Source organism: Lissotriton helveticus, chromosome 11 (assembly GCF_964261635.1).
Source record: "Lissotriton helveticus chromosome 11, aLisHel1.1, whole genome shotgun sequence".
Classification (NCBI taxonomy): Eukaryota; Metazoa; Chordata; class Amphibia; order Caudata; family Salamandridae; genus Lissotriton; species Lissotriton helveticus.
Genome location: NC_136072.1, coordinates 803,644,901 through 803,666,385, shown reverse-complemented (window position 1 = coordinate 803,666,385; position 21,485 = coordinate 803,644,901). Strand labels below are relative to the sequence as shown.

General features: G+C 45.5%; 1 protein-coding gene across 3 annotated transcripts in view; it reads left to right on the top strand.

Annotated features, from left to right (window-relative positions):
* Positions 1-9,187: 9,187 nt before the first annotated feature.
* LOC144791974 (uncharacterized) overlaps positions 9,188-21,485 on the top strand; it is a 119,558-nt gene continuing 107,260 nt past the window's right edge. For 2 of the 3 annotated variants that reach the window (XR_013602497.1, XM_078666834.1), the window contains exon 1: positions 9,188-9,337. The gene's annotated coding sequence lies outside the window, so the exon portion shown is untranslated. The remainder of the gene's footprint in view (positions 9,338-21,485) is intronic. The other variant, XM_078666835.1, reaches the window with a different exon arrangement.

Genomic DNA, 21,485 nt, shown 5'->3' with positions numbered 1-21,485 from the left:
GGGACACTGCAGGAGCCGGCCCTCCCACAATACATAAAGCCCCGGGGAGTGGTGGTCCCCAGGGCTTTGGAGACCTTGCAACCCCCCCCGCCATGTTTTGTTTTGTAGCCCCGGGGGGTAACGGGGCCCTTGAGTGCTCCAGGAGGAGGGCCATGCAGTCCCCCTCCCACAATACAAAAAAGCCCCGGGGGTGGTGGTCCCCGCGGCTTTGAGGACCTTCAACCCCTCCCCCTACCATTTTTTTCTTTTTAGCCCCGGGGAGTGACGATCCCCGAGGCTGCGGGCCCCTCTGGGCCCCATATAAAATTTTATGATTTTGCCCACGGTATTTAACCTCCCGGGGACTAATTATAAAAAAAACCTCTGTTTTATTTTATTTATTTTACGGCACAGTCCGCGCACCCTACACCCACCTGCCGGTTTTTTTAAAAAAAACAATTGTGGGCCCTGGGGGTCCTTCTGGGTCCCCCTAAGCAGGTCTAGAGGGTACAATTATTTCTACCTTGCCCCTTTCTACGTTTTGCACACATATTCCACTGACTTCCTCATCCTCGCCTCTACCGAGGCACAAAATAGCTGCCAATAGTTCCTGGTTTCGAATGTTGACAACCGCTTGACAGCCAATTAGATTTCAGTGCATGATCGGAAGGGTGCGCTTAGGGTACGATGACGATCCTCGCACACTCCGCGGATCCACCGCACCCATAGATATATAAATGATTACACATTTGATAGGCATCATCTTTATCCCTGGAAGCATCCTTATTTGTTTCATAATTATGTATGCAAACTGAGCGCAAGCTTATAACCTACTATCATCTCGTGTTCTGCTTTGATATATAAATGACTTTAACTGTAATTTTCTCAGGAACTACTAAACATATTGACACCATTTAAGCAAAAGGCACAAGTCTGAACTGAGAACTACCTCTTTGCCAAATTTGGTGTAATTCCGTTCAGCTGTTCGGGCTGAAGCTGTGGCTAAAGGTCCTATGGGAAATTGCATCGGGAAAACATGTTTTGGAACCCCCCTTTTTTCTCGGCTCCCAATTGACGAATCACCCCCAAACTTTCAGGCAAGGAGCAGAACTGAGCTGGCCAAAAGTTTGGAAATTTTCGAAAAGATTCACCAATCAGCCTCAAAGTTATTGGGAATAGAATGTTGCGGATTTCCTATGCATACTAGGTCCTAACTATAACTCCTTACTGGCGACCGCCAGTAGGTAATATATATATATATAGGTAATATATAAATATATATATCTATGTATGTATATATATATATATATATATATATATATATATATATATATATATATATAAATATATAAATATATATCAATCAATGCAATTCTTGAAGAATACGCAGCACTCCTTTCGGAAATATTAAACTCATTTTTATTGACTTCTTTTCTCTCCTCCTACGCGTTTCGAGCTGCACACAGCTCTTGATCACGGTAGTAAAACAAGTCCGTTTTTTGTTTCACCAAATTTATACTGATTCACCACAGTCGCCCATAATGAAGCATTGTGGGCTCAGTAGTTTTTATATTTTGCATGTGCACATGCTACATATCGTTTACCTGCCAAAAGCCTGGGGTTTGGTGTATGGTACCAATATGAATGAATTATTGTCAGGCCTGAGTGGCCATTTGAATCAATTGATGATTCTCAGAAAATGACAGCGTTTTGCACAAATGCTAACACAAACGTCAAATGACTACTCAGGCCTAACAAAAATTCATTCATACTGGTACCATACACCAAACCCCATGCTTTTGGCAGGCAAACAATATGTAACATGTGCACATGCAAAATATGAAAACTACTGAGCCAACAACGCCTCATTATGGGCGACTGTTAAGCATTGGCTGAAAATTCGTTCCGCTCGCAGAATTTGCAGATTTTTGGCAATTTTGCGGTCCATAAATCGCTCGAAATTGCACAAAAATCCGCAATTCGCAAGTTCGCGAATTTTTTTTGCTTGTTCGTGCTTCAAAAATACAATCTCGCGCACACTGCATTGACTTACCTTGATTCTGAGTTTGCTGAGTTGTTTTCCTCACACGAACAAGATGGCCGTGCCCAAAAACGACCGCATGGGTAAGTTCGCGGTAGCCGCACTGAAAAAAAAACCCGCGAACACGCAAAAATCCGCAAGTTTGCACAAGTTCGCGGATTTTGCGGATCGCGAATTCGCTATTGCATTTCGCCCATACTTAGCGACTGTGGTGACTCAGTATAAATTTGATGAAACAAAAAACTGACTTGTATTACTACCGTGATCAAGAGCTGTGTGCAGCTCGAAACGCGTAACAGGAGAGAAAAGAAGTCAATAAAAACGAGTTTAATATTTCCGGAAGGAGTGCGGCTTATTCTTCAAGAATTGTATTGATTAATGTTTGCGAGAACAAGTCCTTTTCTCGCCGACCGCACCAGCTACAAGTTGTTCCTCCTGCAAGGACGATTTTGTTATATATATATATATATATATATATATATATATATATATATATATATATATATATATATATATATATATATATATATATATATATATATATATACTAGCAGCCCATCCCGACCTTGTCCGGGAGCAATCAGGCTTCCCCAACACCCGCCCGCCCCGACATTGTGCAGCAGCCCGGCCCCCCGCCCGCCCCGACATTGTCAAGCAGGCCGGGACCCCGCCTGCCCCGTCCCCCGTCTGCCCCGACCCCCGCCTGCCCCGACCCCCGCCTGCCCGGAGCCTTACCTCAGCCACCGCTCCTCCCCCGCACTCCTCATTTCACCGCACTCGCCGCTTACCGATCCTCCCGCCTGTCCGCCGGTCCTCACCGCCATTCCGCCGTTCGTCACCGCTCCTCCCCCGCGCCATGTCCGCCGCTCCTCCTCGCGTTCCTGGATGCCGCTCCTCCCCGCGCTCCTGACGTCAGCACGCAGGTCGCGGCCGGCGCTACTTGGAAGGGACTACTTTTTTTATGTTAATTTTTTAAATAACGCATATTTTTATACTTTATATAGCCTATGTCCATCTGCACACCCTGACGATTACAATGATGTATCGGGTGTGTGGATTGGCGCTGTGGTTCCCGAGTTTACCCACCTCAAAGGTGCAAAGTTCTTCCTTTATAATAGTAGTATAGATATATATATACACATATATATCAGGTACACAAATGCTATTCATTTTTGTTTTGCATTTTACCTTCACATTTTTTTCACGAAGTTATCTGTCAGATGCATCATGATTTTTTACTCTGATCTGGACCCCTTAGCACTTAATGTGATATCCTATTATCATGGGCCAGAGGTCAAGTAATGCCTTTCCAATGATGTCATCCTTATGCTTGTAAGTGGTTTTTAATACTTGCACATTCTACTTGTTGGGTCACTGAATGCTACTTTCACATCTCATGCTGGTAGAGCATAATGACCAGCATCTCTTCACAGCACATGCATGATTGCTGCTTCAGAGATCTGTTATGAAGTTTAAATCTGACAAAATGCACAAAAGACACTCATTTAGGTCAATTAATTTCTAGATCGAAACAAACCAGACAGCACAGCTGTGGTATAGCAAGTAAAATAACACCTTCACTTGCAAGGCAAACATTCAACCATTAAGATTACACCACCCATAGACTCTCTCTCTCTCCCGTCAACACACCCTCAGTGCCATGCATTCATCAGTGCTTGCACTCCCTAATCCACCTGGACATGCACTGTCATGCACGCACCCAAGCCGGTGCCTATTGTAAAGATGAAATCCTTGCAACCAACCTCTCCCACTCCTGTCGGGTCTTGTCCAAAGCGCAGAATTAAAGCACTTCAGTGAAGCAACACCTATTTGGAGGAATGTGAGCCGCTGTGTGCCATCCCATGGAACAGGCCTGAATTTTGTCAAAGTCTAGGACTTGTGGAAGGGGGTGCGGTCGTGCACAACCAAAACAAACAGACAGAAATGCACAGTTACAAGAGCAGTGATCTAACCAGCAAGGTTCTCTTAACAGCATTGAGCACCTTATGGTATAATGGATAATTAATGCTTTACCAGTGTGCTGGGTAGCAGTCCTTATGCGACCAGGCCTTCCAGGAAAGCCTGGTGGTCTAATGTGGCTAACATGTGTTTCCTGTTAAGTCAGGTGTGGACTAATAACTTAGAAAACACAGGTACCAAAGATGGGCAAATAGACGATCACAGCATTCCTTGTTGTGGGCTTCTAGAACTGGATACTCCAGAATACCTGGTGATCTACTGAATATTAAGAGGTTCCCCAGTATGTCTTGTGATTCTTCCTGTAGGAATGGCCATTTCAGGAAGTGGAACACCAAACACCCTGGGGGGCAACTGGTGGCTTGGTGCTTTACCCTTCTTTTACCCCTTTGTCTTTGCACTCCGTGCAGCTCTGCTTTTTGTGGTCTTCTCCATACCTTCCACTCTTACTTGCCCTGCAGGGATGTATGACGTTACAACGCATACCTTTACAACACATTTTTTACAACGCAACAACGCATTCCATTACAACGTATACCATTACAACGAAATTTTAAAAACTACATTTACAACACATTCCATTACAACGCATAATACCTTTACAATGGATACCATTACAACGCATAACATTACATTGCATGTTTGGTAAGTATTGGATAGTGTAGGGGTAAAAAATACTATTCTAACTCCAGGGGGTGCAACAGTAGGGTAAGTGTTGGATAGTGTAGGGGTAAAAATTACTATTCTAACTCCAGGGGGTCAAGAGTAGGGTAAGTGTTGGATGGTAATGTTATGCGTTGTAATGGTATGCGTTGTAATGACTGAGTTGTAATGACATGCGTTGTAGTGGTGTGCGTTGTAGTGTCATGAGTTGTAATGGTTGCGTTGTAATTGCATGTGTTGTAATGGATGTTGCGTTGTAAAAGTTTCGTTGTAATGGCAGTGCGTTGTAAAAGTTGCGTTGTAAAGGTTGTTTCCCGCCTTGCAGGGATCCCTATCAGTGTTCTTCGACAGCTTCAGAATTGGTGTCTCCTAATGTATTATTTCCACAGGCTAGGCCACAGTAACTTTGATATCGGAAGCCTTCTGGAATTTCCTTATGACTCTGAAAGTGCCTTGCCTCTGGTCACTGAAGAGGACAAAAATGTACAAACTCTACTCCACAAAACACAAAAGAACAAAAGTGAGCCACCATCCCCATCTTTCATGGTCTTCCGTTGCAGCATAAGCAAAAGCTCACTGTCAATACAGGAATTGCTTGGCTATCCAAAACCTCACATGCCAGCTCATGGGTGACTTGCAAGTACAAACATCTAATTGTGACTAAATTAAAATGAAGAAACTTCGAAAAAACATACAAGATTTTTCAGGGAAATATGCCTGAGAAAAGACCAGCATATTAGTATGTGGAACTTAGGTAAACACAAACAAGTACTGCAATCAAAAACAAAATCATACTCTCCAAAAATGGATCCACAATTCACTCTGGATTTTCGAAAAGTAATTTCCTGCTGTCCTTCCAGTCATTGCAGCCAGCATCCCATCCCTCCCATTGAGAAGACTGATGCTGCTCCCCACTTCCATCCCTAGGCTCCAGGACACCAGGGACGTCCTCAACAAAGGGCAAATGAAACTGAATAGAAGGACATCATCCGGGTTGGCCTTATTAAGATGTGAAAAGGACTAGGGACCAGGTGGTCTGCTCCGCATCCTGCATCACATTAATGCAGCAACTCGGTGGCCCATGCACACATCATCCAGCACCATCTCCATCCTTTCTTATTTGCAAACACCCGCCTGCATAAAGCTACCAATAACGACCTCATCCATATTACCCCCTCAACCACAACAAAAAAGAACACATACTAAGAGCCATGCTCAATGAGACACTTTACAGTGCCAGAACAAATGTGGAATCGTAAATGCAGATGCCAGTGCACTCATATCAAATAGACTTGGTGCACTTTTTATTAGCGAGTCCCGGGTTACCTCAGCCTCTCCAAACTTCTCATTCGCCTCAACCAGGATTCCACAACTTCTCCTAATGTTACCATGCGCTTTCCTCGTGGAAGTGGCGGTGCTGTCCTCTGGAAGGTTCTAGTCTCTGAATTGATGGAGTCTTTGTGAGGAGGTCAGAATTACAGTCACTACTGAGGCCGAATTGGCTCCCCAGGGTCTCTGGATGATGTTGAATGTAACATCTGGACTGCTGATAGAGAGAAATAACGGGCGAGCCATTTGAAGAGTGGGTTGACTGGTCTTGCGAAGCCTGAGTAAGATTGTCACCAGACTGAAGGACTCAATAGGATTGTCACCAGAGTGAGTTTTATTCCGATCCCTTACAGGACCATATTGTATTGTTGGTGTCCTTTTTTAGGTCACAGAGAGAACAAACAAAATGTCTATCGCGTCTTTGTTGAATTGTTTGAGTTTCTTTGAGGGCGTGACCACTATGGATTCCTCCGTCTCCCTACCGTACACAACTATCTTCTGTTGCGCACAATGTGACTTGGGCAGTGTGGGCCTTATTGTAGTGTCACAAAACTCTGCAACACTCAGTCTCTGAACTAGAGGCCCACACCACGAGAGGCTGACAGTCAGAGGCTGTACGCACTGAGTTATTTCACCAGACCCTCTTTACAGACACCTTGCTTTTTTTTTACAGTTTAAAAGGATCTCAAATATAACAAGCATTTGCAATGCAATAGGGCTCGTATTTACGCCAGTTAGAGCTATTGTCATCGTAAATGACTGCCTTTTATTTATGTTTTGTTTTTTAAAACATAAATAAAAGGCAGTGTCATTTACAAGGCCAATAGCTTAAACTCGCTCAAATGTGGGACCTATTACAAATGCTTCTCTTCACTCTCACAAATGAAAGAACCTTCTTATTTACCAGAGTTTACAACACCAGCTGTACGAAATCTTATTGTGTTTGAACTAATAAAGAATAATGTCGCTCTATCTTTAAGAACGCATCAGGCACATACATCTGTTACCACACAAACACACATAAATACTCACACAGACACACAAACACACCGTCTAAATGAAGCACCGTGCAAGAATCGTCCCCGTGTCAAAGAAATAGCTGAAACTGAAGAAGAAGAGCACAGCTGATATAAGCTTTCGCCGAGTCATTTGTACAATTGAATCACATTAAAAACATCTCAGGGTTAAGTAAATGGCAAACAAACAATGATGTGTTGATTTGGTTCAGAATCCAACTTGTAAACTAGTGCGCCTAATATACAACCTACCACGTGCAATGCTCATCACTTACCAGCATTACGATTTTTTTAACTATAATTATGTTTTTCATGTATAACATACAATGCAAACTTTACATAATGCACCGAGGCACTCCCGTTTATTTTTTTCCAGACAAGAGACGCCGGTCAGAGGAAGACACTCGGATAATTTGGGCAGGATCACACAACGCAGAGCAGAAGCAACCAATTTGCAAACCCAAATCACTGGCTCTGAAGAGTGAAGTTTAGTTACCAGATCACTTCTCATTAGCATACGAAACTAGACGCGCCCTAGTTCTGAAGACACGAAACGTGAGTGTTGTTGCGTAAAAGAGTACTCAGGTCAAAGCTTCCTCCTGAGCCATTTCAGTCTGTTCTGTTCACATGCGTTGGTACCGTCCCCGAGTGCAAGCTAAGCACGCACAAACACATCTGATCCTGAACGCACGCGTGCAAGCAGACAGGACAGCCCTGGAAAGAGTGGACGTGGATACAAATAAAAAACACAAGAGTAAAATGGACGAGAGTAAAATAGACGGGCGTGCACATCTCCTGTCCGCGCAGGCACAGCAAGCAGGAGACAGGGAGGGAAAGGAGATGTCCACGCGTGCACATCTCCTGTCCGTACACACGCATGACAGGAGTCCCCCTTCGGCAGAGAAACCGACGACAATAGGTCTGACCAAGGCGGGAGGCGCATGCGCTGCATCGCTAGACGAAACCTAAAAAGCCTGACATGCTCAACAGCAGAGGCTGGCAGAGAAATGGAAGATGTCAAGGTTGGCTCATGCTTCAGAAAGGGAGGTAGTACTGGGTAAGAGGCTGACACTTGCTAGGTTTGTGCCTGGTAGAGTTTGATCAAGGTTGTTCTTTTGTCAGGTTCATGGAAGAAAGGTGAGGAAGACTGGTAGTGCTTAATTTGTGTTGGTGGTTACAGGTAGTGGGCCCCCCACACTCCTTTTTGGGGCCCAGCACTTGTTTTGGAGATTGAATCAAGACTAGGCGGCCTTGGTATTCAGTAAACCCGTCACTGATCAGCATTTTCTACGAAAAACATTGGTCTTTTGCATTTATTTATGTATTTTTGCACATTGAGTACTAACTGGACTGGGAAAGGCAGAGGCCTGGCCAGGGCTCCTGAAAAGCCAGTGAATCTTGGTCAGAGTCTGGCCATTCTTTGAAAGACTGGTAGGTCTGGGAAGGAGGATGTCATTTGTGAGGCTGGCACCCCTCAAATGCCAGTAGATCTTGGTCGGTCACTCTTTTCTCCCAAAGGCTAGTAGGTCAGGGGAGGAGACTGTCACAAATTAGGCTAGTGCCTCTGAAAAGCAATGAGATATTTGTTAGTCGGACTCTTCTTCGAAAAGCTAGTAAGCAGTGGTATAACGCAAAATGATGGACCCTCCTCACCGCCCTCCCCACAGAATGTGATAAGGGCCAATGAGACTCTTATATCTCGTAAGTTATTCGCCGACTTTGGGATGAATTGGGGCACCTTGCACCACATGGGCTGAGGGGGCCTGCGTTACGCCCCTGCTAGTAGGTCTGGGGTCATGTCAGGCTAGTGCCTCAGAAAACGAAGTAAATCTGGGGCAATCCATTACACGTTAGACTGTCTCCATAGTTCAATGCCTGGAGGTATGGAACAGATGTGGCAGCGCCACCTTTCAGCCTCACGTTTGACATGCCTACTCGGCGAGATCTGTGCCCTACCCAGCCTTACATTTCACGGGCGGCGCTTCTGTAAACTCTGTTCCTCAGCAGACACAGAGAGAAGACCTGTCGGGACGGGAAAGTCGAAGTGGGGCAAACAAGCGCCGACAACTGAAGGGCACAGTTAGGATGACGTGTTGCGTTTTATAAACAGGCTGGAAACTACCCATGACTCTTGGAAGAAATCCCAACGTTGATTTCGCTGCCTCGGTCTGGATTCATCTTAGTTTTTTCTGGGGTTAGCTAGCAGGCCGCTCCGAGTAACTCTTGTGGTGAAGGCAGTGACGAGAAGACACTCACCCTTCGCCTGGTAACGGCTCTGTTTCTAGAGGAAGGTCGAGCGCGTGCGAGAAAGCAGAGGCGCGAGGAGCTGCAGGTATGGAACCTTACCCAGGGGCGGAACTTCGTGAGACGGGGTCAGCGAGTGAGTGTACTGTAAATCTTCCCCAAATCACTGTCGTGTGTGCAGCGGTGGAAGGACAACGGTGATCCTGCGTGCAAGGAGGGCAGAGGTCGTAGCTTCTGGGAAGATGTATGGTCTTCAACGCCCGCGAATAATTTATTAGGCCTGATTAAGAGCTCCTTGTCATAATCAGACCCATGCCCGAATTGCGGTTTTGAAAGGGCAGGGGTCGTAGCTTCGAGGAAGATGTATGGTCTTCAACGCCCGCGAATAATTTATTAGGCCTGATTAAGAGCTCCTTGTCATAATCAGACCCATGCCCGAATTGCGGATTTGAAATAATCCATGCTTTAAATAACTCAATCTCCGGACTATTTCCACAGGTAAAACCTGCCAACATTTAACAGGGAGAACATACAATGGGGGATATTTACAATAAAAATGTAGGAGCGAAGTGTTACTCCAACATTGATAACGCCGCGCTCTGACATTTTATTAACGTTGGGATGTGCCATATTTACAAAAATACGGCACAACCCTCCGTTTCCCCTAGCACTGCCGCAAAAAAAGCTGCCTAGCACCAGCGCAGGCACCTTTGCACCATGTTGCAAGGGTGCCTGTGCTGCAGGGGCGATTGTTTATGTGCAGGAAGGGACACCTTCCTGCACTTATACAATCTTTAAAGGCAGTTGGCTATTTCAATGCAGAAAGCAGCACACATAGAAAAGGCAAAATACAAGGAGAAATTAATAATTTCTTCTCGTATGGCCAGCCTAAGACCAGGTATTTCCTGGCTTAGTTTTTGGCGCTGCCACATCCTTGTAAATACAGAGCAGCGTTAAAAAGCAATGGGTGTAGCAGCGGAATGCCCACTGCAACACCCATTGCACACTTGTTTCATGCTAAGTGAAGCTTGAATAGGGGCCTTATTTACAAGGTGGTGTTAAGACACTAACACCGCCTTGAGAATAAGGAGAAGCGGATATCTTCACCACAACGTCATTAAAAGTGACTTCTGGTGGCGACACCTCCTTGTAAATATGCCCCAAGATTTTCTGTATCATATAAACTCCTTATGTTATTCCCCAAGACCCGGTAATAGGTGTTATTAATTACATCTGACAAATTACATACCCCATGCTATCGTCATTTATCAGGGGTGATAAATAACCCCTTAGCTTAATCAAGTCCTATGTTGGGTCACGCCTGGCAGTGACAGTTGGGACCTGTCAGCTGTACTCATATGTGCAATCAGATCAAGTCACTGTTGACTTGGAGACCTGCACCAAGTGCACTCAAGGTGTGTGTGTGATGTGCTAGCAGAGCCCAGGGCTCGAGATGCTTATCCGATTTAAAACTGGTGCGAGGGCCATGCACTCGTGCCTCTCACTGCATTACTGTGTGCTGTCTGGGATGATGACCTGACTCATGCACAGCGTCAGAGTGCCACACCTCTACCTGCCTTGGGTGTGCCCACGGGCACTTGGGCACAGTGCTCCTGCAGTTAAAGTTGGGTCTTACATTATGTTCACTACGCCACAGCACCTGCTTACCTCCATTGGAATCTGTCCATGTATTTGAGAGGCACCGACCATGGGATCTGAATGCCATTGTCTTAATTTTGGTGCATCCGTACTCTAATATTTCACCAGGAAAGTGGGGTCTTCAGAGTGCCCAGCACTGCACCGCTCACTTTCATAAGATTCTGCATGGGCTGTCATGTCTCTGTTTCTGCAGTGTAGACATTGGGCCATGGGACGCCTGTATGTGTTGGTTCCAAATCTAATCTTTTCCAATATTCATGCGGTGTCGTTCCTAAGGGCTGTAAATTATGAATGTTCTGATAACGCAGGTCATGTGGATAACTCTCTTGAGTCACAGTTCTGTGTGTGATCTTAGAACTTGAAATTAGATCAACTCATTTTATTTTCAGCACCACAACATATTATACCTCATTTTAAAATAGCCCACTGTTATTCTTTCTGTTATGAGCTTTTCAGACTTACAGCCAACAGAGGCATAGTCACAGTGCCACCATTTGTATGGCATCATGTTTGTCGGGTTCAGAATCTTCTGTTGTTGGAGTATGACCCCCCCCACCAACCTCAAGTGTACAAAAGCCAATCCCCAGTCATTTTGTATAAGGAACCTCAATGGTATGATGTGATGGTGCTGTCCCATCAAAGAGATTTACTGTGCTTTATTACCCAGGAGGTATAACCATACAGGGCCATTAACCCATTGTACAGCTCAGCATGTGTGTACAAGGAGAACAACTCCAAGTGCAGCAGCATCAAGGTAATATCCCAACATCCATTCACACATGATCAATCTGTGCGAGTGCCCAAATACACTTGTTTACATCACCCCACGCACCATAGACATATACATATACCACATACATGAAGTGATCATGAATCCACCCTAACACATACTATCACCCATTGTTCCACAAATACTCATCCTCTCACATATGTTCTCTATTCACAGACATTCTTTATTCATCTGTTCACTCATTTATCCAACTTCGCAATTTCAGCATTTATCCAAACATATTCATGAGCTATCCAGCTTCCCACTTACCCAGCTGTGCACCAACCCACTCCAACATCCTCCCATCCAATCCCCTGCTGCTCCATTCATGCAGTCACATATTGTTACAGCCATTCATGCCTCCACTACCCCGTCCATATTTAACCATTTATTCACTCACCCATGCATGCAAATACACAACCATACTGAAACATACACATAAGATAGGTGTTAGAAATAGGATTTCTGTTTGGGTGAGGTATACACCCAGGCCAGGCAGAACCCACAGCTCTAGTCAGGGTAAGCCAGATACACAACTAAGCTAACCTGTGCTCACCCTCTGGTAGCTTGGCACAGAGCAGTCAGGATTATCAAAAGAGGCAATGTGTAAAGTATTTGTGCAACATACACACAGTAACATAATGAATACACCACAAAAAGGCCCCCAAAAGGTTTATAAAAAGAGGTCATTGTATTATAAACAGAACAATACCAAAACAACAAAAATACAATGTATACTTTTCAAGGTATCACATTAAATGATCACGGTAGTCACAGTGCTAAACAAAACACGTTTTGCGGTCTTTTAGGTAAACCCCGTGCTAGTAGCACGTACAATCGTGTTGTTACTGAGAAGTATTACTTCCTATCCAATAGAAGGGCAAAGCACTGTGCAAAACGGCACTAGAGGTTCATTGTTATATAGGCCCGTCTGGACTGGGGAAATTCAACAAAAGGCGAACCGCTGACGTAGTTGAGCGTCGGTAAATGGAACCTTGGTGGACCGACTCCTCAGTATAGTACCTTTCATTTGAGTTGTTGGCAATCCATGTGAGCGGGCCCGCACCGTCCGCTGATTGAGGTCACAACAGTGTGTGTGCATCAACAGCAGATGAACCTCGTGCATTTGGGAGTGTGGCAGTGACTTAGATCGGCATTAGCACAGCTGGAAAAACTTTAGCTTCATAGACAATGGCAGTTGTAGAAAAGCGGGGCACTGAGTACTCAGCAAAGTGGAAGCGCTGGTCTTTGTGCTAAGATCGAATTGATGATTGGCTCACAAGCTGATCTGTGTCAAAACCCACTCACTGAACGCACCAGTTACAAAGTCCTATGGCAGGGGAGGAGGTGAGGTCTTTGATGATCCTCAGAAATTCTGAACAGGTGGAAAGCCAGCAGGTTACAGGGAAACAAAGTGTCTACTTAGAGGGATTCAACAACCCAGTATGTATACCTAGAGTGCCTTTGATGTAGGGGTGGCTTGAAAACAATTCTTTGAAGTGCACAGGTGCCCTTTTCAGCCTAGTCCTGTCTGCCAGCCTAGTGATTGGGGGTAAATCACCCCTTTTTGTGGGGACAAGACACTACCTATTCACAAAAAGTGTTAGCTCCTCCCCTCTTTCTTGCCCAGAAAGACCCATCAGTATGCAGATAAATGCAGACGGGTTGAGTGTCCTGTGTTGTGGCTGTCTAGAGGGAATGCACAGATGTAGCTGTCACCCAGCCAAGATATGTACCGAAGACAGGTTGCCAGGCACACAGAGCAGTAAGTGCACAGAAAATTACACTTTCTAAATGTGGCATTTCTAAAATAGTAAAGTTAAATCAAACCTTACCCATCAGTAGGATTTATCACTACCATTCCAAACATATGGAACATGAAAAAGCTACTCCTCTCTGATCAGTAATTACAGCTTAAAAGTGTATTAAGGAATTCCCAATGCTAACCTATGAGAGGAGTAGTCCTCACAGTAGTGAAAAATTCATTAGGCTGTTTGTCACTACCAGGACATGTAAAACATAAAAAGTACATATCTTAACTTTTACTTACATAGCACACTGTCCTTAGGGCTACCTAGGGCTTACCCTGGGGGTTACTTCAATGTATTAAAAGGGGAGTTTAGGGCTTGGCAATTCTTTTTAAATGCCGAGTCGAAGTTGTACTAAACTGCTCACACAGTCACTGCAGTGTCAGGCCTGAGACTAGTTTGAAATGCTACTTCTGTGGGTGACACAGTCATTACTGCAGTCCACTAGTAGCATTTAACTTACAGTCCCTTGGTACAATCAGTTATACAACAATCACAACATGTTTAGGGACGAAGCATATGCACTATAGCACTGGCCAGCAGTGGTAAAGTGCTCCGAGTCCTAAGGCCAACAATAAGATACACAAAACATGGAGGTCAAAAGCACAAATGTTGGGAGAAGTTCACCCTATGGCCGGCAGGTCTAACACATATCCCCCCCAGCTGAAAGTGGGGAGAGCTACCCAGTCTCTAGGGAGTTCTCTACACTAAGAAGGAAAAACCTGGATAGACTATTAGCATTGGTCTACCCCTGGTAGGTGTTCCACCCTGAAGTCCAAACCTTGTATACAAATGGGGCACTTTAACAGTTTTGGATTCTCACTACTCATTTGCATGAGCCACTTGAGGGACCAGTGGTCAGTCTGAATCAGGAAGTGAGTGCCAAACAAGTATGGTCTCAGCTTCCTCAGTACCCAAACCACAGTAAAAGCTTTTCTTTCTATAGCACTCCACCTTTGTTCCCTGGGTAGTATCCTCTTTGAGATGAAGGCTACAGGTTGATCCAGGCCCTCCTCATTATGGTGAGATAGTGCTGCCGGTACGCCATGCTCTGAGGCATCTATCTGCATGATAAACTCCTTAGAGAACTCAGGAGCCCTGAACACATGATCTGTGCACATGGCTTGCTTCAGGGAATCAAATGCAACTTGGCATGCCTCTGTCCAATTGACATTCCTGGGCTGCTTCTTGGAAGCCAGCTCAGTCAAGAGGGTCACAATGGTGCCATAGCCCTTGAAAAATCTCCTGTAGAACCCATTGAGGCCCAAAAAGACTCTGACCTCAGTCTGAGTTTTGGGAACTGCCAGGACATGATGGTTTGTATCTTGGACTGAAGGGGTTGCACCTTCCCCCTACCCAGCCGTTTTCCTAAGTTCACCACAGCCCCTGCCCTTTCTGGAAGTTATTTGCCTTGACAGTCAGGTCTGCCTGTTGCAGAGCCTGAAGAACTTATTGGAGGTAGAAAAGGTGATCTTTTCAGTTGCTACTGAGGACAGCTGTCATCCAGATAAGCACCGAAGAAGGCCTCCATACCAGCCAGGACCTGGTTCATCAGCCTCTGGAAAGTGGCAGGAGCATTCTTTAATCCAAAGGGCATCGCCTTAAACTGATAATGCCCTTCTGGAGTGGATAAGGCTGACCTTTCCTTTGCTCCCTCTGTTAGGGCAATCTGCCAGTACCCTGATGTAAGATCAAAGGTACTGAGATATTGGGCAGCCTCTAATCGATCAATCAGCTTATCAGCCTTAGGATTTGGATGAGCATTTGTTTTAGTCACATAATTTAGCCATCTATATTCCACACAAAACCTCTCTTCAGGTGTTGTGCCCGCTGGGGCAGCTTTTGGTACCAGAACCACAGGACAGGACTAGGGGCTACTGGATGGTTCTATCACCCCTAATTCCAACATTTTGCACACTTCAGACTTACTGCTGGACTTCACCATATCTGATAACCTGTAAGACTTATTCTTAACAGGGTGGTCGTCCCCTGTGTGCACATCATGGGTACACAGATGGGTAGTCCCAGGGAAAAGGAAGACAGAGTGGCAGACTGTCCCAACACTTGGTGGTAGTCTCTCTGTTATTCAGGAGTTAGAGGGCAGGAAAGGATTACTCCCTCCACAGACCCATCTTTCTCCTTACAAAATAAGAGTTCAGAGAGAGGTTCCCTGTCCTTTTACTCCTCACCATTCGTCACCAGCAGCATGGTGACCTCAGGTATCTCAAAGTGTGGCTTGAGGCGATTGACATGCATCACCTAGTGGGATTGCTTAGCGGTCTTGGGATCCACAAGGTAGGTGATCTTCCCCTCCTCTGAATCACATTGTTAGACCTGGTACCATTGGCGTGAGTCTCCCTTCCATTTTTCACTGATTGCCTCCTCTGTTTTTGATATGTTTTTGCTGGTTAGATGTTTTGGGCACTGTGCCACTGCTATTCAGTGTCACTTTGCAAGTGCTCCCTATGTTAAGTTGATGTATTGATTAGTGACTCCATGATTGGCTTATTTTATTTACTTGTCAGACCTTAGTACGGTGCACCATGTGTGCCCAGGGCCTGTAAATCAAATGCTGCTGGGGGGCTTGTACAGCTGATTGTTACAGTATTGTGGATTTTGTCATTTATGATCTTGTGATAAGTCTATATAAAGAATACTTATTTTGATAAAACCTGTGTGGTGTCTATCTGTAGTGTTTTCACTGTATTACTGTATGTATTCACAAATTCTGAACATACTGCCTCTGAGATAAGCCTGTCTGCTCGTGCCAAGCTACCAAGGGGTGAGCAGGGGTTATCCAGGAGTGTAATCCCCTTTCCCTGACTTAGAAGCAAGGGTCCCTATTTGGTCAAAGGTACCTACCTCTGCCAACTAAAGACCCCCAGTTCTAACACACATCATATGGGCCAGTCCAGTGGTCCTGGAGAGTTATGGGCTCCACTGGCTCCATTACCCACACTTTCTAACCAGGCTGCAAATCCAGAGTGGTAGAATTTTTGTCATCCCACTCTTTCATGACAACTTGGCTGGCTTCAAGGTTGCCGTGAAGCTAACTTCCGCAACTTAGCCATTTGGCTCATGAAGGCAAGCATGTAGCTCTCTAATTCCTGGGGAGGTTTGCTGGGAGATTTTCCCCAGCCTTCCTTGACCTTACTCAAGGGTCTTCTATCAGGGTACCCAAACAGAAGTTCAAATGGACTAAAGCCCACTCCCTTCTGTGGCACCTCCTTGTAAGCAAACAGCAGGCATGGCAGGAGGATATCCCACTTTTTCCTCAAGGCCACAGGCAGGCCTCTAATCATGCCTCTAAGGGTCTTGTTGAACCTCTCATCAAGCCTATTGATTTGTGGATGGTAAGGAGTGGAGAACATGTTTTTAAAAATAAAAAATGTTATTGATATTTTCGAAAAAATGCAAAACATGCAAAACAACAAACCAGCATACCAGTTATGCATGTCCGGAAATAAAATCAGCACAGTTGGCTCATTACAAGTGTTAGACAGTATGTGTCCTACTCAACAATACATGACATAAAATGCCAATAACATCCATTCTGCAATCAAGGAATAATCATTTGTGGGGATGTGTTTGCAAAGTCCAGAACTCGTCTGATGCTACATATATCTCAAGCACGACAGATAGCCCCAGCAGGTCATAACAATCCCCCAGTTGACCCTTCACATGTCGGGGTGTCCCCATCTTCCCCTCGCTGCTTCCGAGCCCAAGCAATGAATGGTTCCCAGATGTCACGAGGTCTCAAGATAGCCGGCATTAGTTCCCACAATGTGTTTAGCTTGGAGTGATCGTATGTTACATCCCTAATCCACTCCTTAACAGAAGGTACCCTCCTCCTCCCCCAATGTACGGCAACTTGGCGTTTAGTAAATAAAAGAAGTAATGCTTATAATTTGCTCTTCTTAACTGGCGTATCTTTAACGTAGCTCAGCAAACCCAACAGGGGGGACGGGGATATGGACGTAACAATGATCTGGTTTATTGATGTAAGATTGTGGACCAAAATGTTGTGAGCTTTGGACAGTCCCAGGCAACATGCAGGAAATAAGCAGGAGTAAACCCACAGTGCCAACAGCTCTCATCGTCCCTCAGCCCCATTCGGTGCAAAGCCTATAGGTGTTCTGTAGTACCTGTGAAGGAATTTGAAATTAATCAGGCAGAGCCTATAATTGGGGGACAGCTCAGTGAGCTGACAGCAACAATATACCCATTGATCCTTAGATATCGGGCAGGAAGCTCATTGTTCCACCCCTGTAATGCTCTGGGCTGCACCAATGGAACATTGTTGTGCAATTGCATGTAGAGGCGTGTGACAAGTTTATGTGGCGATGGTGAACGTACAGGCTCTCTAGGGCTGACAAATGTGGCGGGGGAGCCGGGAAGCTATTGTGCAGTGTGTGACAGGCGGCACATAGCTTATGATATAGGAACATTTAGGCAAATGGCACTCTCTGACCCTCAGCTGCAAATGGAGGGGCCCTAAACGTGTTATCTGGGTAAAGGTCTGCAAACGTATGAAGGCTCAATTTCTGTGCCATCGTTTTACTTATCCCGCCTTAAGTGTTTGGCAACATGGGATTTTGTGCTAGTGGTATAGAAGGAGCATACAGTAGGAGCATACAGTATAGGGGCGCCCGCCCGCCTCTGCAGTTCTTCCCAAGCCCAACGCAGAGTCTCTGCGGTGTCTATGCCGTCTCGGGGCGGTGATAAGGCTGGTATAGCGCCACCCGGATGGGAACAGGTGCCACCACGTCAGTCTCCACTGCCACGTGAGGTTGAAAGGGTGTTGGGTGAACCCAGTAATGCAAGAATTGAGCTTGTGCACCCATCCACCCCTGCTTCAACGGAAGCATCAGTATGTCCCACGACACTCTAGCTTCCCCACCCGCCCACACCAGGGAGACCAGCAGTGAACGCCAGGCCTTGAAAAAGGTGTGTGTGAGTATGATCGGAATATTGACAAATAAAGAAAGACATTTTGGTAAAACAATCATTTTCGCCAAGGCGATTTTCCCTGCTAGAGGTAACGGAAGCTTAGACCATATTTTGACCTTTCCTTCCAACCAGGCAATGGCACGGCCATAATTTAAATTACATACCTCTTGCATGTCGCGGCTAATCCAGACGCCCAGATATTTAACCTCCTCAGCCTCCCATTTCAAAGGGAACTCAGAAGCCACCGGGTTCGTGTTATCCATCAGGGGAAATATGACTGACTTAGCCCAATTGATGGAGATACCGGCTAGCCCTCCGAATCGAATGAATTCTCTCAAGATGGGGTCCAAGTTTGCTGCGGGATTGGTAATATACCATGGGCCATATGTAGGAAGCCTAATTGTGCTCCCAAATGTTGAAATTCGCAATTAGGGCAGTGTGATATGTAGTACACAAAAACCCACATGCAAAATAAAGAATCGCAAAATTTGCGATTCCTTATTTTGCTATTGCATTTAAGGAATCGTAAATTGCGATTCCTTAAATGCAATGTAGGAAGCACCCAAGTTGTGCGACTTTTGGCTTAAGGAATCGCAAAATACCACCAACTTCAGGTTGGTGGTATTTCGCGATTTCTTAGGAAAATTCACTTTTTGGCATTTTTCAAAGTGCCATGTGGGTCACATACATGCCCTTAGGGCATGTATGTGGGCCACATGTGCACACATATTGCAGGGGTGCAAAAGGGGGTCCTTTTGACACCCTTACAACCCTGAAATTGCATTCTCAATTTGCGATTCTCTAATTGAGAATCGCAAATTGAGAATGTCTTCCCACTCATTCCTATGGGCCTTCTAGCCCATAGGAATGAATGAGAAGGTATTCCTTATTTGCGAATCGCAATTTGCGATTCGCAAATAAGGAATAAGTGGGATTCACAATAAAATTTGCTAATCCTACCTACATTTTGTTTTGCGATTCTCTAATTGCGATTCCCTAAAAATCGCAATTTGAGAATCGCAAAATGAAAATTACCTACATATGCCCCAAAGTGACATAATCCGCATAGAACGAGATAAGAAGGCTCTTTGTGCTGAACTCGATCCCTCTAGCCATGTGATGTTGTCTGACGCGTGCAGCCAGGGGTTACATCGCAATTGCGAAGAGCAGGGGGGAAAGGGGGCACCCCTGCCGAGTGCCTCCCGAAATAGGGAAAGGCTCCGAGAGGAGGCGGTTTGCCTTTATCTGAGCAGTGGGCATAGTGTATAGTAATTGGATCAGGTTAATGAAGATCGGGCTAAATCCCTTGCGGGCTAGTATCGCAAATAGATACAGCCATTCGAGCGTATTGAAAGCTTTACTAGCATCAAGGAAATCTGCTGCGGGCTGCACGTCAGGGTGGAGATAGTGTAACAACGAAAACACGGTCCGAAGGTTATGGAAAGTACACCGTCCAGGGATAAATCCCGACTGGTCAGGGCGAGCAACAAGGGAAAGTAAGGGTTGCAGCCTATTGGCTATCAATTTAGCTAGAATCTTGACATCTATATTAATTAATGACAATGGCCGTAATGAATCTAGCTCAGTTTCAGGTTTCCCGCGTTTTAGCAGAGTTATAATGATCGCCTCACGCATCGTTTGAGGCAATATGCCTGTAGTTTTGGCCTCTTCATATACTGCTAACAGACAAGGCGCTAGTTCTTCCACTTACGATTTATAGAAGGCAGTCGTCAGGCCATCAGATCCAGGAGCTTTGTCTAAGGGCAGACTTTTTACATCCTCCACAGAAAAAGGGGCGTCCACGTATTCCCTGTGTCTGTTATTGAACCAGATTAGTTCCAAAGAGTCAAGGAAGAACTGCATTCCCTCTGGGCACATCTCTTGAGTGGCTGTGTAGAGCTGAGAGTAAAATGAGGAGAATTCACCGAGAATACCTGTTTGGCCCCTAATAGTGTCTCCCTGTGTGTTGATCAGCTTGGGAATGTTAGTAGTGGACCGCTGGGTGCGGATCATAATAGCGAGCGTTCGTCCCTGCCTACCGCCCTCCACGTATCTACGCGCTTCCGCATGTTTCCCAAGAAACCTCACCTCGCGCTGCACCTCCTCAGCGTAGTCTAGCAGTTTGGTCTTCAAGAGAGCCAAATTTTCAGGTTCAGCGGCAGAATAAAATTGTGTTTCGAGTTCTTTTATTTGAAACTCGAGTGAGGCAAGTGTGTCCCTAATGGCCTTCAGCACACCCGCCTGGCGAGCAATACATTGACCTCTGATGACCACCTTAGACACCTCCCAAAGGGAGGCCTCCATGTCTACTGAACCTGCATTTAGAGTAGTGTAATCTGTTATATCTGTTCGTATTTCTTCCTTAAAGGCCTCGTCCAGCAAGGCATGTGGAGGAAGCTTCCAGGAGAACGCGGGCAGGAGGTAGTCTGGAAACGCCGACCGCAAAAGGCATGGAGCGTGATCTGACAAGGTTCGTGGTAGATGCGACACATCAATAGCCCAGGTGGCTGCATCCCGAGATACCAGACAAAAGTCCAAGTGGGACCAGGCGCTGTGATGTTCAGTGTTCAGAGATGCAGGGGCCCTTCCTAATCAAGGGGTGTCTCCAGCACCAGTTATCAACTAAATCCCCATCCGAAGGTATGGTATTTAAAGTATCAATGTGGGTGTTACTAAAAGGGTACTCTCTTTCTTTTTTAACCATTTAAAGTATCAATGGCAGCGGGATGTAAGGTCCGAGCTGCCCCCCACCTGTCCATATCATCATCTAATATGGCATTGAAATCCCCCCCCCCAAAAGACTGTGCTGTACCCAGTCGCTCTGATCCTGGCCCAGATGTCTTGGAAGAAACTAGGGGAGTCCACGTTGGGGCCTTATATATATTGCTGTTATTGCGACTGAAACACTACCCAGTGAGCCCAATGGTATAATGTATCTGCCCTCCGGGTCCCGTGTATTTCCCTCTCTTTCCAGTCCAAATTTTGCCTAACCAGTACTGCCACTCCACAGGAGTAATTAGAATATATGGAGGAGTAGACGTGGCCCCATC